Source organism: Felis catus, chromosome B3 (assembly GCF_018350175.1).
Source record: "Felis catus isolate Fca126 chromosome B3, F.catus_Fca126_mat1.0, whole genome shotgun sequence".
Classification (NCBI taxonomy): domain Eukaryota; kingdom Metazoa; phylum Chordata; class Mammalia; order Carnivora; family Felidae; genus Felis; species Felis catus.
In genome coordinates this window covers 80,089,003-80,105,792 of record NC_058373.1, presented here as the reverse complement: position 1 = coordinate 80,105,792, position 16,790 = coordinate 80,089,003, and the positions used below count along the sequence as shown (strand labels likewise).

Here is a 16,790-nt window from a genome sequence, read left to right as displayed (position 1 = left end):
GAAACAGGCTCCAGGCTCTGAGCTGTCAGCACAGAGCCCGACACGGGGCTCAAGCTCACGGACCGCGAGATCATGACCTGAGCTGAAGTTGGCCACTTAACCAACTGAGCCACCCAGGCGCCCCTAGTCCAAGTTATTCTAAGAAGTGCCTGTTTATACACAAGCAGTGAAGGAGAGAGAGGAAAGGAGGGTGATACCCAGGTCTAAACATTTGGGTTATTTGAAACCTCAGCAGGAAGGAGAGGTTTATGGGAGAAGATAATGAGCTTAACTTTGAACACTGGAATAAAAAGATATTGATAAAGTTGTGGATTTAGACAGAAATTGATGTAGATATAGAAGGCAGTTGGATCTGTGGATCTGTACTTTAAGAGGGATGGTCTGACCCAGAGAGAGAAAGTGAGGAGAAATGTGTTCCATTAGAGTGGTGGTTAAAACAATGGGTGAAAATGAGATCAACTTGTATGAGTATGTGAAGAAGAGATTTTATGTCTTTTTTTTTTAGTCCATTCCTGTAGTTCACCAATTTGATAATCCTACACTGTCTTCATGATTCCTAAATGTGTATCCTACATTTGCACTTTGAGTTAACATTATTTTCTCTCATTTAGTGTTCACAGTAGTCAGGGAAGCCCTGAAAAGCCCACACAGGCCATGGAACTAAGATCTACTATAAATATGACATGGTTTATTATTATGAATTCATTAGTGATAGTTGTACAGTGAAGGCTTTAAGACTACCAAATAAGTATCTATCTCTTTAGTAGCAGAAGCCTACTATGTTAAGAATGAACATCCCCTTTTGTCAATTCTGACACTAGTTATAGCATAGTGGACAAACTTATGCAATTCCTTGTTACCAATTTTAATACTCTCATTATGAATAGAGTACAACGTTTCAGTTTGTGCTTTAAAATCATCTTACATACGGAGATACATATACATGTGAAATTACCAAAAATGCCTTTAACCCATTTTAATGCATATATTACAGTGCACAAAATGAATGTATTTCCATTTTTCTCTACAGAAAGGCAAACAGTCTTTTTCTTGTAGTATCTCATAAATGACCTTAGTACTGACCCAAATATAACCTACTAATTACCCTCTGTGTACCTTCCAGGCCCTGATTAGTTGCATTTAGCATTTGTGTGAGACTGTGATTCTACTCTGGAAATCTTCCTTATAGCTTGTAATTCCCGGTGGAAAAAAAAATTGCTGTGACCTATACAGTTGGAGAAAAGAAAACACAGCTACACTCTTCCAAAAGCAGAACAAAGCAATGAAATAACATACCTTTCACAAGGGACTTGGTGTTATCTGAAACCCTATAATCCACATCCCATTCTGCTTCTTCAATAGGTTGGATGATTTCAGTGGGCGGGTTGGAGAACTAATCAATTTTGAAACAGCATCTGCAAAAATAGATAATGTTCATCTAAAGGGCAACCTAGTCATAAAGCCCCACTGGGATGAGTAAATAAACACACGTCTTTGTAGAAGGGGGATCCCCTAGATGGAACTGCAATGCAGTATTGGCAATGTGGTATTCCATCAATACCATCAAAGGAATTTTTCAAGCACCAACATTAGGATGAACTATGTGATTAAACTGACATGGTTCCTGAACTCCTAGACTTTATAATGTATTCTAACTTCTGCACCCATAATGGAACCCTTAAAAACCTAGATCTCACTGGGTCCTAATCTTTTCTCCCCAATTTCTTTTCTCCTATGTGTCCTATGCTAGTGAAGGAATCCAAGGCATCCAAGATTCCTCTCTGTCACTTCCTGTAGCCAATTCATCTTTAAGGCTTATTGGTTCAACCTCCTAATTATGTTTTGAACCATTCATTTCCCCTTTCATTTATCTCTATAGCCATTGGCCTCTTTACTATAACTACTGCAATATCAGTTGTCCTGAATCCTCTTCTCCCATCTATTCCCACACTGCCACTGGAGTGATCCAACTTTCAAATCTTGGTATATCACTCATCTGTTCAAAACTCCACAAATGTCTCTAATCATTTACCATCTACTTTCTTGATATTCCTACTATTTTAAGTCTCAATTCAAATATGACTTTTAAAGGATTCTCAGAGTTAGTCACTATTCATTTAGTCAATATTTATTAAGCACAAACTTCATGTCATACATGGGGCTAGCATTGGAAATAGAGCAGGGACATAATCCTGGCCTCACAAAGTTTACAGTGTTAGGAAAGACAATGAAATAACATGAAGTATGATTAGTATGGTGAGGAACTAATTTGGGTACACATCATAAGAAGAGAGGGGCGCCTGGGTGGCTCTGTAGGTTAAGCATCTGACTTTTGATTTCTGCTTAGGTCATGATCTTGTGGTTTGTGGGTTTGAGCCCCACATTGGGCTCTGCAATGACAGAGCCTGCTTGGGATTCTCTCTCTGTCTCTCTGCCCCTCCCCGCCTCTCTAAAAAATAAATAACTAAACTTAAAAAAAAGAATATAGAGCTCTAGGGATCCCCGATATTTATGGTGTAGAGGAAGTTCTTCAAAGAACTGGCCAATAAGGTGAGAGAGAATGTGTTGCCTTCAAAGCCAAAGAAAGAAAGTATTTTAAAAAGAAAGAATGATTAAGGATATCAAATTCTGACAAGAGGTCAAGCATATAAGGACTAAAGATTACCTTGGAATTTAGCAGGGACACTTGAAAGCAACTTTGGGGGAGTGGTGGCTGCAAGAGCTACCCTAGAGTGAGTTGAGGAATAAGAAGTAAAGAAATGGAAACAGCAAATGTCAAAATTTGGCTGTGATGGAGAGAGGAAATTTGGTTAACTGGGAGGGAATTGAGGGTTGAAGAAGACATCCCTGAAAAGTTCCATGTAATTTGTGAGTATCTCATAATAGAAACAATTATCATCTTATATAATATTGCTTAGTTTTCTATTCCAACACTAAAAAGCAAGACATGCATCCTTCTACCTTTATATCTCCAGCTCCTGGCACAGGTGCAGGTACAAATAAGCACTCTAAATATTGGTTTAATAGCTGATTATCTAAATGAGTGATTTGCTTTAATCCAAATATGAGATTCATTCTTCAATTATCATCTTCTCTGACTTGTCTCCACATTTCTGTCAACTTCCCTTCCTGACTTGTAGTCACAAGAGTCCCACAAGCTTCAGGCCTTGGACCCCTGTTCTCTCCTGTGTATGCTCCTTCTCTAGGAGCTCAACTCATATGGTTTCAGTAGCTGAATCCCAAATCTATCTCTCAACCCTATAATTTTACCTTTATAGCTACTTCAGGGTCCTTGATGCTTGACTGCTTCACCAGTGCCTGGAACTTACCACATATGCAACTGTACTCATTACTATTCCCCCCTTTAAGGCAGCCAATATATTTTTCCAATTTTATGAAGACTTTTTACCTATAGAGATATTTGAACGTCGTTATGTTATGAATGCTGTGTTCCAATCCTTACTTGTTCAGATGTGCTTATACATGGCTAGATCCAAGTATAGACATTCCATACTCAAAAAGGGCAGTCTTCTACTACCCCAAAATAATATGGGCATTATTAATACTTTATTATATGTTCCATCAACACTGTATACTAGATGTTTGCTTGACAAATTACAACTCTAAATTCCTGGCCCAGTGTTTCACCTGTGGAGTAGACAAACTGTTGACATGGTTATCTACTATGAAATAATCCACCAACAGCAACATTAGATAATTTATAGCTTTTATTTACTTTTCCTAATCTTTAAACTGAACTGATTAAAGTCTTAGAGTCATGAGCTAAAACTAAACAGTCTTAACATATAGATACCTTGCCTGCATCATAATATTTCTGCAAAAATTTAGATAGAGAAAATTTCTCTGAACAAAGCAGTTAAAATATTCATTGGGAATATTTTCTTCTTATTCATGTGATGCCACTTTTATTATTATTGTTTTTAAAATTTACATCCAAGTTAGTTAACATATAGTGTAATAATGATTTCAGCAATAGATTTTAATGATTCATCAGTTACATATAACACCCAGTGCTCATCCCAACAAGTCTCCTCTTTAATGCCCCTTGCCCATTTATCCCATCCCCTTACCTAAAACCCCTCCAGCAACCCTCAGTTTATTCTCTTTAAGAGTCTCTTATGTCTTTTTTTCCCTCCCTGTTTTTATATTATTTTTGCTTCCCTTCCCTTATGTTCATCTGTGTTGTATGTTAAATTCCACATATGAGTGAAGCCATATGATACTTGTCTTTCTCTTACTAATTTCACTTAGCATAATATCCTCTAGTTCCATCCACATTGTTGCAAATGGCAAGATTTCATTCTTTTTGATTTCTGAGTAATATTCCATTGTATATCTGTATATACCACATCTTTATCCATTCATCTGCCTATGGACCTTTGGGCTCTTTCCATACTTTGGCTATTGTTGATAGTGCTACTATAAACATTGGGGTGCGTGTGTCTCTTCGAATCAGCATTTTTGTATCCTTTGGATAAACATCTAATAGTACAATTGCTGGGTTGTAGGTAGTTCTATTTTTAAGTTTTTTGAGGAACCTCCATACTGTTTTCCAGAGTGGCTGCACCAGTTTGCATTCCCACCAGCAGTGCAAAAGGGTTCCTCTTTCTTTGTATCCTTGCCACAATCTGTTGTTGCCTGAGTTGTTAATGTTAGCCATTTTGACAGGTGTGAGGTGATATCTCATTGTGGTTTTGATTTATATTTCCCTGATGATGAGTGATGTTGAGCATTTTTTCATGTGTCTGTTAGCCATCTGGATGTCTTCTTTGGAACAGTGTCTATTCATGTCTTTTGCCCATTTCTTCACTGGATTATTTGTTTTTTGGGTGTGGAGTTTGGTGAGTTCTTTACAGATTTTGGATACTAACCCTTTATATGATATGCCATTTGCAAATATCTTCTCCCATTTTTCCAGTTGCCTTTTAGTTTTGCTGATTGTTTCCTTCACTGTGCAGAAGATTTTTATCTTGATGAGGTCTTTTTATCTTGGTAAGTTTATTTTTGCTTTTGTTTCTCTTGCCTCTGGAGACATGTTGAGTAAGAAGTTCTGTGGCTGAGGTTAAAGAGGTTGTTGCCTGTTTTCTCCTCTAGGATTTTGATGGTTTCCTGTCTTATGTTTAGGTCTTTCATCCATTTTGAGTTTATTTTTGTGTATGGTGTAAGAAAGTGGTCCAGGTTCATTCTTCAGCATGTCACTTGTCCAGTTTTCCCAACACCATTTGCTGAAGAGATTGTCTTTATTCCATTGCATATTCTTTCCTGCTTTGTCAAAGGTTAGTTGGCCATATGTTTGTGGTTCCATTTCTGGGTTCTCTATTCTGTTCCATTGATCTGAGTGTCTGTTTTTGTGCCATTACCATACTGTCTTGATGATTACAGCTTTGTAATATAGCTTGAAGTCCAGAATTGTGATGCCTCCAGGTTTGGTTTTCTTTTTCAGGATTGCTTTGGCTATTCAGGGTTTTTTTGGTACCATACAATTTTTAGAATTATTTGTTCTAGTAATGTGAAGAATGCTCGTGTTACTTTGATAGGGATTGCATTGAATATGTAGACTGCTTTGGGTAGTATAGACATTTTAACACTGTGCTTTGAATCTATGAGCATGGAATGTTTTTCCATTTTTTGGTGTCTTCTTCAATTTCTTTCATAAGCCTTCTATAGTTTTCAGTGTATAGATTTTTCACCTCTTTGGTTAGGTTTATTCCTAGGTATTTTATGGGTTTTGGTGCAGTTGTAAATGGGATCAATTCCTTGATTTCTCTTTCGGCTGCTTTATTATTGGTATATAGAAATGCAACAGATTTCTGTGCATTGATTTTATATCCTGAAACTTTGCTGAATTCATGGATCAGTTCTAGCAGGTTTTTGGTGGAGTCTTTTGGATTTTCCATGTAGAGTATCATGTCGTCTGCGCATAGAGTATCATGTCATCTGTGAAAGTGAAAGTTTGACTTCTTCTTTGTTGATTTGGATGCCTTTTATTTCTTTATGTTGTCTGATTTCTGAGGCTAGGATTTCCAATACTACGTTGAATAACAGTGAATGTGAAAGCACTTTTTAATGAGCCAGGCATATTGCCTCTATATTAGATAACATAAAGACAAGCAATGTTTCATATATAGATCATATAATTTTTATCAGGATTATCTAAGGTTATCTAGAATCCATCATTTTATTTTATTTTAGCTAAATGTTATCTGAAAGAGGAATTTAATAATTATCCTAAAACTTAAGATATTCTTTTTTTTTTTTTTTTGAGAGAGAGAGAGAGAGAGAGAGCGCACACACACAGGCATGAGCAGGGCAGAGCGGTAGAGGAGAGAGAGAATCCCATGGGGCTTGACCCCAAGACCCTGGGTCATGAACTGAGCTGAAAACAAGAGTCCGATGCTCAACCAACTGAATCATCTAGGCAACCCTCATAAAACTTAAGATATTCTTTCAAAAGTTTCCTCATTTACTCTGGTTATGTATAGTTTGCAGATAATTCATATTTAGACAGAAAATAATCATTGTTCAATGGGGGGTTTATTGACATACAGTTTAAGTTTACATGTATTAAAATTTTTCAGCCTACTCTGACCAATTTAGAAATAAATTCTTCTGTGCTGGTTAAGTCTTCTGGGACCAAGATAGTTTGAAACACAAGAAATATGCCAGTGTAAGAAAAAAGGGACCTGGGCATAGGCCAAGTTTAAATGTACTATATAAAAGACAGAGGACATGCCAGTTATCCAGATCAAAGAATTTGGAGAGAAGGAGCCAGTAAAGATTATGCAGAGGCTAAAGCCACCCTTGGCAGCCACTGACTTAGGCACAGAGTGGTTGTTCAATTAATACTAGCTCATTTGAAACTTAGTTGACCAACAGCAGAGTTAAACATATGCAAGGTTACATGTAGTCTCTTCTGCATCATAAAGCACTTTTGAGCACTCTCAATTTAAAGAAGGCAATCTGAGGCACAGTTCTTGGATGGAGCCAGGAACAGAGCCCAGAGCGCTTGCCCTCCAGTTGGTGATCCTAACCCAGTGCATTTATTCTCCTCCCTATCCCCCCTGCTCTAAGCTTGATATGTGTTGAATACACTCAGTAGTTCTCAACATGTTTTTTCCTTACAGTTCTTTATTAGCAACATTCATTTAGGTTTTGGACTCTTGTCAAATGTAATGTGAATGGAGTCCAGATGCCTTTTCTGAACTCAACAGAACAAGAGGAGAGTCACAGAGCCCATCTTGCCACAATCAAAACTAGTGCTTACAACAACACCCACTGTTGGTGACAGGCTGTGTGGAGCAGGGCCAGTGCTGATCTAGCAGTATATGCCAGCTCAATGAGTCAGAAAAATGTTTTAGATGTGCCAGGTTGTTCAGAAATCCCCATCAGTTCCTGGGCAGAATAATTGCTGTGTTCCCCAAGAGCAAGGAATTGAGATGAGACGAAGCAACATCCCTAGGATGGCGTATGTCATTTACATCTCTTGCTGGCAACAGAGGACTACTGTTTTTAAAAGGGTACCACAGACTTTCATGAAGGATTGCAAAGGCTGGGGTCACTAGCAGCAATTCAAATGCACAAGGATAGAGGAAGAAACAATTGTGGGTAAGATTTCAAGGCAGACAAAAGGATTAACAGCAAAAGGATTCAGGGTGTAGGGGGACGGATGATTATCATTTGCTGTGGGTTTAGCAACACTGACATGTTTTTATGAATATTTACAGGAACATTTGGAAGCTTTGTCTTTTGCCCACACAGCCTCCACCCCCAGCCCTCTTGGTAGGAACTGCACCATATTTAATGAGGCCGGGGGTGGGAGGGGGAACCAGGTCCTCCTTGCCTTCAGGTTGCCATCACTGTGCCTAGTTGCCAAGACTGCTGTGGGCAAATGGAAGCGAAGAAAAGTTCAAAGAAGAGAAGCCAGGCTTGGATTTCTCTGCTTGTAATGGGAAGCCTGGTGATTAAAGTGAATGAGAAGTGAAAGAAATGGTAGTAAAAAGACACGGAAGGGATGAAGGGAGAGTCTCAGAAGATCCATTTTGATGCCAATGTTCTTGCCTTCTTCAGTAAAGAAGTTTATCAGCATCTCTCCATAAGTTAAATGAATCATTAACAAAATCACACCAGTTCTCAATTTTGACAAATCTGCCTCCTATCCCTCCTGACTCCTGCAGTCTGGCATTAGTTCACTTCATTCTACTACAACCTCCACCAGAGGAGATTTCTTTCCACCCTGATTTCCCAAATTTCTATCCCTTTCAGTATTTCTCTAAGTATGTATTTAGGTAGAAGAGAACAACAGTGAAGAGCACAGACTTTGAAACTACACTGCCTGCATTCTAATCCGAGGCCTAGCAACCTGGGAAAGTTGCCTGGTCTCTTTAAAGTTCAATTTCTTTATCTGTAAAGTGGAGTTGATGATAGATAAGGTTCACTTTCAGTGATAAAGCAAGGAAAACACTTGGAACATAGTAAGAATTCAATAAATGTTAGTGTTATTATTACAGACCATCTTCAACTTCCATACAACAGTCATCTAGCATATGACTCATGCTTTCATACATCATACATTGATACTCCTAAAATGCTGAATATCAAACATCAGCTGACTCACTATGTTGTCTAGTTAATCAGGACAGTTGACTACCAGCTAGTAAGAGAGGACAGGAAGTTGCAATGTATAGACACCTGTGGCAGTATTAACCCCTGAGCTGATGCAAAGCAAACTTTCTGGCAGATCTATGTTGTCTCTTCCAGTCAGATGCCATAATTAGTCAACTAGAAAATCATGATTGTGTTTCTTTTCTAATAAAGTTATTGTTTTCTGTAGCATTAATACTCACATTGTTCTGAAATTTCAGGATAATGTGCTTTCATGTGAGTTTTTTTGTTGTTATTCATTTTGCTGTTTTCCACCTTTAGACTTACTTCAATTTGGAAAAAATTTCTTGTTTTTTGCAATTCTACTCTATTTTCTCTGTTCTTTTTTTTATTTAATTTTTAAAATGTTTTATGTATTTTTGAGAGACAGAGACAGTGTGTAAGCGGGAGAGGGGCAGAGAGAGAGACACACAGAATCCAAAGCAGGCAGGCTCTGAGGTGTCAGCAAGAGCCCTACACGGGGCTCAAACCCACGAGCTGTGAGATCATGACCCAAGCCGAAGTCAGAAGCTTACCCAACTGAGCCACCCAGGCATCCCTGTTCTTTCTTTTTGAACTTAGATACAGACGTCTTGGATCAGACCTCTAACTTTTTTTCATTTATTTCCTATTACACATTTCTTTGTCATTTTATTTTCTGGGAGATTTACTTTCTGGGGTATTTTATTATTTTTGGTACAACTGTAAACGGGACTGTTTTCTTCATTTCTCTTTCTGCTGCTTCATTATTAATGTATAGAAATTCAATGGATTTCTGTACATTGATTTTGTATTCTGTGACTTTACTGAATTCATTTATCAGTTCTAGTAGTTTTTTGGTGGAGTTTTTCAAATTTTCTGTTTATAGTATCATGACATCTGTAAATAGTGAAAGCTTTACTTCTTTCTTACCAATATGGATGCCTTTTAAATCTTTTTTGTTGTCTACTTATTGTGGCTAGGACTTCCAGTACTATGTTGAATAACAGTGATGAGAGTGGACATCCTTGTCTTGTTCCTGGCTTTAGGGGAAAAGTTCTTAGTTTTTCCTCATTTATTATGATATTAGCTGTAGGTTTTCATATAAGGCCTTTATTATGTTGAGGTATATTCCTTCTAAGTCTACTTTGTTGAGGTGTTTTGTTTTTTTTTTAATCATGAATGGATGTTGTGCTTTGTCAAATGCTTTGACAAATGATCACATGGTTTTTATTCTTTCTCTGAATGATGTGTTGTATTATGTTGATTGATTTGCAAGTACTGAACCACCCTTGCAACCCATAAATAAATAGCACTTGATAGTGAATGATTTTTTCAATGTATTGTTGGATTTGGTTTGCCAATATTTTTTTTGAGGATTTTTGCATCTATGTTCATCAGAGATATTGGCCTGTAGTTCTTTTTTGTGGTGTCTTTATCTGGTTTTGGTATCAGGGTAATGCTGGCCTCATAGAATGAATTTGGAAGTTTCTTTCCTCTTCTATTTTTTGGAAAAGTTTGAGAAGAATAAGTATTAATCCTTCTTTAAATGTTTGGTAGAATTTCCCTGTGATGCTGTCTGGTCCTGGATCTTGGTTTATTGGGAGTTTTTTGATTACTGATTCAATTTCATTACTGGTAATTTGTTCAAATTTTCTATTTCTACCAGTTTCAGTTTTTGTAGGGTATGTTTCTAGGACTTTGTCCAATTTGTTGGCATATAATTTTTCATAATATTCTCTTACTATCATTTGTATTTCTGTTGTGTCAGTTGCTATTTCTTCTCTTTCATTTCTGATTTTGAGTCCTCTCTCTCTCTTTTTTTGATGAGCCTGGCTAGAGCTTTATCAATTTTGTTTATCTTTTGAAAGAACCAGCTTCTGGTTTTATTGATCTGTTCTATTGTTTTTCAGTTTCTATATCATTTATTTATGCTCTAATGTTTATTATTATTTCCTTCCTTCTGCTGGTTTTAGGTTTTGTTCATTCCTATTTTCTAGCCTTCTTAGATTAAAAAGGTTAGTTTTTTTGAGATTTTTCTTGTTTCTTGAGGTAAGCCTGTATTGCTGTAAACTTCTCTCTTAGAACTGCTTTTGCTGCATCCCAAAGATTTTTGGACCATTGTGTTTTTATTTTCATTTGTTTCCATGCAATTTTTGATTTCTTCTCTGATTTCTTGTTGATGCATTCATTGTTTAGTAGCATATTATTTAGCCTCCATGTATTTGTGCTCTTCCAGATTTTTTCTTGTCATTGATTTGTAGTTTCATAGTGTTGTGGTCAGAAAGGATGCATGATATGATTTTGATCCTTTTGAATTTGTTGAGACTTCTTTCGTGGTCTAATAATGTGATACTTTCTGAAGCATGTTCTGTGTGTACTTGAAAAGGTGTATTTCACTGTCTTAGAATGGAATGTTCTGAATATATCTGTTGAATCCATCTTGTCCAGTGTGTCATTCAAAAACCACTGTTTTCTTATTGTTTTTCTGTTTGGATGATCTGTCCATTGATGTAAGTAGGGTGTTAAAGCCCCTACTATTATTGCATTACCATCAATTGGTTTCTTTATGTTTGTTATTAACTGGTTTATGTATTTGGGTACTTTTAGCTTGGGTGCATAAATATTTACAATTGTTAGATCTTCTTGTTGGATTGTCCCCTTTATATAGTGTCCTTCTTTGTCTCTTGTTATGGTCTTTGTTTTAAAGTCTATTTTGTCCAATATAAGTATTGCTACCCAGCTTTCTTTAAACATCCGTTTGCATTATAAATGTTTCTCCATCCCCTTACTTTCAATCTACCTGCATTCCTAGGTCCGAAATTAGTCTTTTGTAGGCAGTATACAGATGGGTCTTGTTTTTTAATCTATTCTGTTGCCCTACGTCTTTTGATTGAAATGTCTAATCTATTTACATTCAAAGTAATTACTGATAGGTATGTGTTTATTGATATTTTGTTACTCATATTGTGGTTATTTTTGTAGTTCTTCTCTGAGCCTTTATGCTTTTACTCTCTCATAGTTTGCTGGCTTTATTTAGTGATATATTGGGTTCCTTTTTCTTTATTTTTTGCATATCTATTACTGGTTTTTGATTTGTGGTTACCATTAGGTTTGGATATAACATCTTATGCACATAGCAGTCTATAGTAAATTGATAGTCATTTAAGTTTGAACCCATTCTTTATTCCTCTCACCTCAATCCCATATTTAGGGTATATTGTGTCATATTTTGTATCCTTTTACTTTGTGAATCCCTTGACTGATTTTTATAGATATATTTATTTTTACTGCTTTGCTTACTCGTATTTATGGTCTTTTATTTCCACTCAGAGTTCCCTTTAACATTTCTTGGAAGGCTGGTTTAGTGGTCATAAACTCCTTTAGCTTTTATTTGTCTGAGAAACTTTTTAACTCTCCTTCTATTCTGAATGATAGCCTTGCTAAATAGAATATTATTACCTGTAGATATTTTCCTTTATACTTTGAATAGATCATTCCAGTCCCTTTTGGCCTACAAAGTTTCTGCTGAAAATCTGTTAAGAGACTTATGGGGTTTCCCTTGTATGTAACTGTCTTCTTTTCTCATGCTGCTTTAAAATTCTTTATTACTACTTTTTGCCATTTCAATTAATATGTGTATTGGTGTGGATCTTGTTGGCTTGATTTTGTTTAGGGATCTCTATTCTTCCTAGATCTGGATATCTGTTTCCTTCTGCAGATTAGGGAAATTTTCAGCTATTATTTCTTCATATAAAATTTCTGCCCCCCTTTAACTTGTCTTCTTCTTCTGGGATCCCTATAATGCTGATGGTCACTGACTTCCCTAAGTCTATTCATATCTTGATAATTTTTTTTCACCTGCCCAGCTTGATTACTTTCCATTACTGGTCTTGGGGTCACTGTATTCCATATAGTATATTTTTTAAATTTCATTTATTGTGTTCTTCATCTGTGATTGGTTCTTTTTTATCTTTTTGTTAAGGATTTCACTGATGTCCTCCACTCTTTTCTCAAGTCCAGGGAGTAGTTTTATAATCATTACTTTAAATTCTCCATTAGGCATATTACTATATCCTTTTTGCTGAGTCTCTTGCTGTGGTTTTGTCCTGTTCTTTAATTTGGGACATATTCCTTTGTCTTTTCATTTTTCTCTCTGTGTCTGTTTCTCTGTGTTAAGAAAGTCAGCTATGTCTCCAGCTCTTAAAAGCAATGGCCTTATGAAGAAGAGGTCCTGTAGTGCCCTGCAGTGTGGTATACCATGTTCCTCAGAAGCTGGTACTTCAAGGGGTGTCTCCTATGTGTGTTGCATGCATAGGTCATCGTCCTGATCAAATTTTCGTTCAGTCCAGCTGCATGCAGAGGCTCTCTTTGCCTGTTGTGGCAAAGTGTTTGGTCTCCAGATGGGGTGGAGCATGCGATTTTAACAAGGTGTGACTCAGGCTTCAGCACTGTCAGCTGCCCCCCCCACCACCATGAGGACTGAGGCTTCACAAAGCATGCAGGTCAGGAGACAAGGTGTTGGCAAGGTTTGCACAGGTCTTCTGGGGGAGGAAGCCCACAGCACTGGGACTGAGGCAAAAGTGACTGGGAAGAGTGGATCCACCAAAGTGTGAGGGGGTGAGGCTTGATGTAGAAAGTTAGATAGTGAATGCTGGCGTAGAGGTGGCTCCTGCAGTTGGCCATGTGTTTATGCTAGGAGATGGGGAAGGGAGATGGTGTCAGCCAGTTCCTTTGTTCCTGGAGAAGTTCCTCAGCAGTTCCTGCCACTCCATGATGTGCTCCAAAATGAGTCAACTTCTCTCCCTTCCGTATGTCCCAGGTATTTTTCAAAATGCTGCTTCTAGGCTTTATCTCCTCAGACTGTTGTGCTGTCTCTTTAAGGGTGGGAACTCTGCTTCCTCTCACCCTCTGGGCTCTTCCAGATCTGAGTCCACTGACTTCTAAAATCTCAGGCTTTAAGTCCTGTTGGTTGTAAGAACTCACGAAATTCAGCCCCTCTCACTTTCAAAGCAAAATGTTATAGGGAGTTCATCTTCCCCATGTGGATTCTCCAGTTTTATAATCTATTTCTCTCCCTTCTCCATGCCCCTGGATCTCCCACTCCCCACCCCAAGTCTCTGCCCTTCGTACCCACTCTATTTTTAGTTGTGGAGTTTGTTCTGCCAGTCTTTGGGTCATTTTCTGGGTTACTTATGCTGATGTGTTATCTAGTTGTATCCATGGGACAAGGTGAGCTTAGGGTCCTCTTACTGTCATCTTCCCAACTTTGCCCTCAATCTCATATTACACTTTTAGAATAAGAAAATAAGATACTGGAAGACCAAGTCATTTATGGTGTGGTATGTAAACTGTTTCCAACTCTAGCAAACAGGGAAATTAAATGATCAGAGCAATTTCAATATAATAAATGACATTAGCATAAAAAATATTTCTATATTTGTCCTAAATTTGGAAGTTATGTATGAATGACATTATTTAGTTGGCTTAAATAAAACATCTCTGCAAAATACACATATTAATCACATGCTATATATATATTGGTAATACATAATAGTCAACAAAATCATCAAAGAAAAATTAAAAATAAGGGTAAGAACTTGTCCAATATATAATTCCAAAGCTTAATGCACTAGAAACTCATGCTTCTGTGTAAAAGTTCAAATGTCGTATTTTAGCTAAGATGATACTACACTGGTTTTCTGGTGAAACCTTTTTCTGCACCTTCTGCATCACCCTACTTTGGTTATGATAAACTCAACCCCACTTTAGCTCACTACAAAGCATTTTATTTACATTTTTTATATCTCTTAGACTCATCTTTACCTCTCTGATTATAAACTTATAGGTTGCCAGGCCAGGTCCTATAGCATCCAAGAATCAAAGCGTCTGTCTTCATAATCATGTCGAATCCCTGGATAGCTGTATATTTTACTCCAGAAGGAGGAGATTGTTTATATCTGGCTCTCATCCTTCCTTAGTTTGCATTATAACCAGAAAATTATGTATTCTTGAGTTGAACTAGCTCACAAAATAACAAATGAGTAATGATACTTGGCTCTTGTTTTCCTTTTTTAATTTTAAAGGACATAATGTGTGTTATCTCAGAGAATGTCAGTTTGCTGATTCAAATTTGGCCATGTGGTTGAATCCAGCTGCCCTTTATAACTCTACTTTTTATATATTTCAAATTTCTTTCACATTCCAAATAGCATAAGTGAATGCATTTTCAAGGCCAAAATTGGCATTCCTCTTGGATTTTTGTTGAGAACTATTCCACTCAGAATGAACTTCTTTAGGCCATGACCTTTTTCTTCCCATACTCCACAGCCTTAAAATCTGAGGCATATGGGATCTCTACATATTACCTGCCAAGGAGATTGTCTAGCTAAAAATGAATTCAAATGCGTGTATTTTTATAAAGTTTCAAAAATGAGCTTTCATTTATTAGATTTCTACAGCACCTTTCTCCAAAGACTCAATGTGTCTTAAACACGCTACAATATAATTTAAACAGGTGTTTCCAAATTTGGCATTATATGTGAGAAATACTGCTAAAATTATGAATTCTAACTGTAAATTATTGAAGGAATGAAAGGAAGTTTTAGCAGCATTTAAAAATTATATATATATATATTTTTTTTTTTTTCCAGGCTTGTTAGGTCTGTCAGAACCTCTTTCCATGAGAATTTCAGGGTTAGCTTTGAAACAGTGAATGTTACCTATAAATACAGGCACTTGACTGTTTTGCAGTTTTCTTGTTTGCAAAGGATCTGATGTTTCCCTTGATTTCTAGAAATACAACAACAGCTATTTTTGTCCAAAAGTCAAGCGACAGACCCAACAGTTCTTGGATGTTTATTAGGTCGGACTTATAGGGGTTCCCAATTCTTTTGCAGTTAATATGCTATTTCTTTTATTTTTGCTGTCAGTGGTGAAGCAAGATTGAGCACAAGGGAGTTGTCATCAATAAGCTCTTATTCCCTTGACAGCAGAGGGAAAAGAGCATGAGGGTGAGGGAGGCAATTACTATCCTTCTCTTCTTAGATGAGGAAATAAACACATTATAATCTTTAAGTTAGAGGTAATTCAAAAAGTCAGAGTCAGGCAATGCCTTCCAATTTAGAGACATTTTCTCTTTCTTTGCCACTCCTTCTTCAAACTACAACAATAATAAAAGAAACCCCATAATCAAAGAACCAACTCCGACCTCCCCATCCTAGAAATCCCAAATTGTGGGCTTCAGTTGCATTCTGCCCTGTTCTTTTCTTTCTTCTCTTTTTTACTCAGGTGGATTGCTTTCAGCTGGGGCAGCCTTCATTCCACATGAGCTTTGAAATCATATCCCTGGATCTGTATAGAACGGCAGTGGTTCAAAGTATTAGTAGCAGCCTTCCATAGTAATGCTGCCATTAGATCATTATGACTATTCTAAGGTTCTGCCTGTGAGCATGGCATGAATTTTATATTTGGAAATAAAATCCTCCCGGGATACCACAAAGCTGCACGCCAGCTTTGCCCCTTCTTGAAGGCCATTAGGATTGGCTGCCCTGCCTTGGTCTTGTGTTTCGCAGGAATAAGTCCTGCCGTGTTTGTTTCACATAAGAACCCCTTCAATTTGTTTATAATGATCTGAATGATATTATTAGGTGAACAAAGCCACTCAATGGTGACATTTATTAACCAGTCATATCATCTGTGTTTAAATCTCATATTACATTTCAGGGAAGTAGTGTGAACCTAACTCCAGCATAACTTTTCTTTGGGGACCATTGCTTTGTATTGAGTTTGAAATAAAATAGAAGAACATAGAGAGCAGGTTTTATTTCCAGGAGAGCATTTCACTTAAGAGGTTTACACTGAGCCAGATTATGTATAGAGGCTCACAGAAATGTAGATGTTGGAAATTTTCAACCTAGTGCTGGCTATAGGTCTTTCTGGATGAGTTAGGGAGTATGGTTCATTTTTAAAGGGGGGTATGGGAACTGGAATGAACAGTGCCATTAAAGTAGAATAGAGGTATAAGGAAATGAATGGAAGAAAATCATGTCTATAAAAATGAAGTCTTTGTGCATGAGCTTGGAGAGTGATGGGTTTCTTACAATTCCTCCATGGGGATGAGTGTGCATGTATGGGATAATGCCCACTGT

The 16,790-nt window shown here is 37.2% G+C and overlaps 1 long non-coding RNA gene across 10 annotated transcripts in view; it reads right to left on the bottom strand.

Annotated features, from left to right (window-relative positions):
* The window catches only part of LOC111560863, a 103,538-nt gene that overhangs the window by 68,645 nt on the left and 18,103 nt on the right, over nucleotides 1-16,790 (bottom strand). For all 10 annotated transcript variants that reach the window (XR_006599484.1, XR_002743031.2, XR_006599482.1 and 7 more), the window contains one exon: nucleotides 1,297-1,415. This is a non-coding gene — a long non-coding RNA (uncharacterized LOC111560863). The remainder of the gene's footprint in view (nucleotides 1-1,296; nucleotides 1,416-16,790) is intronic.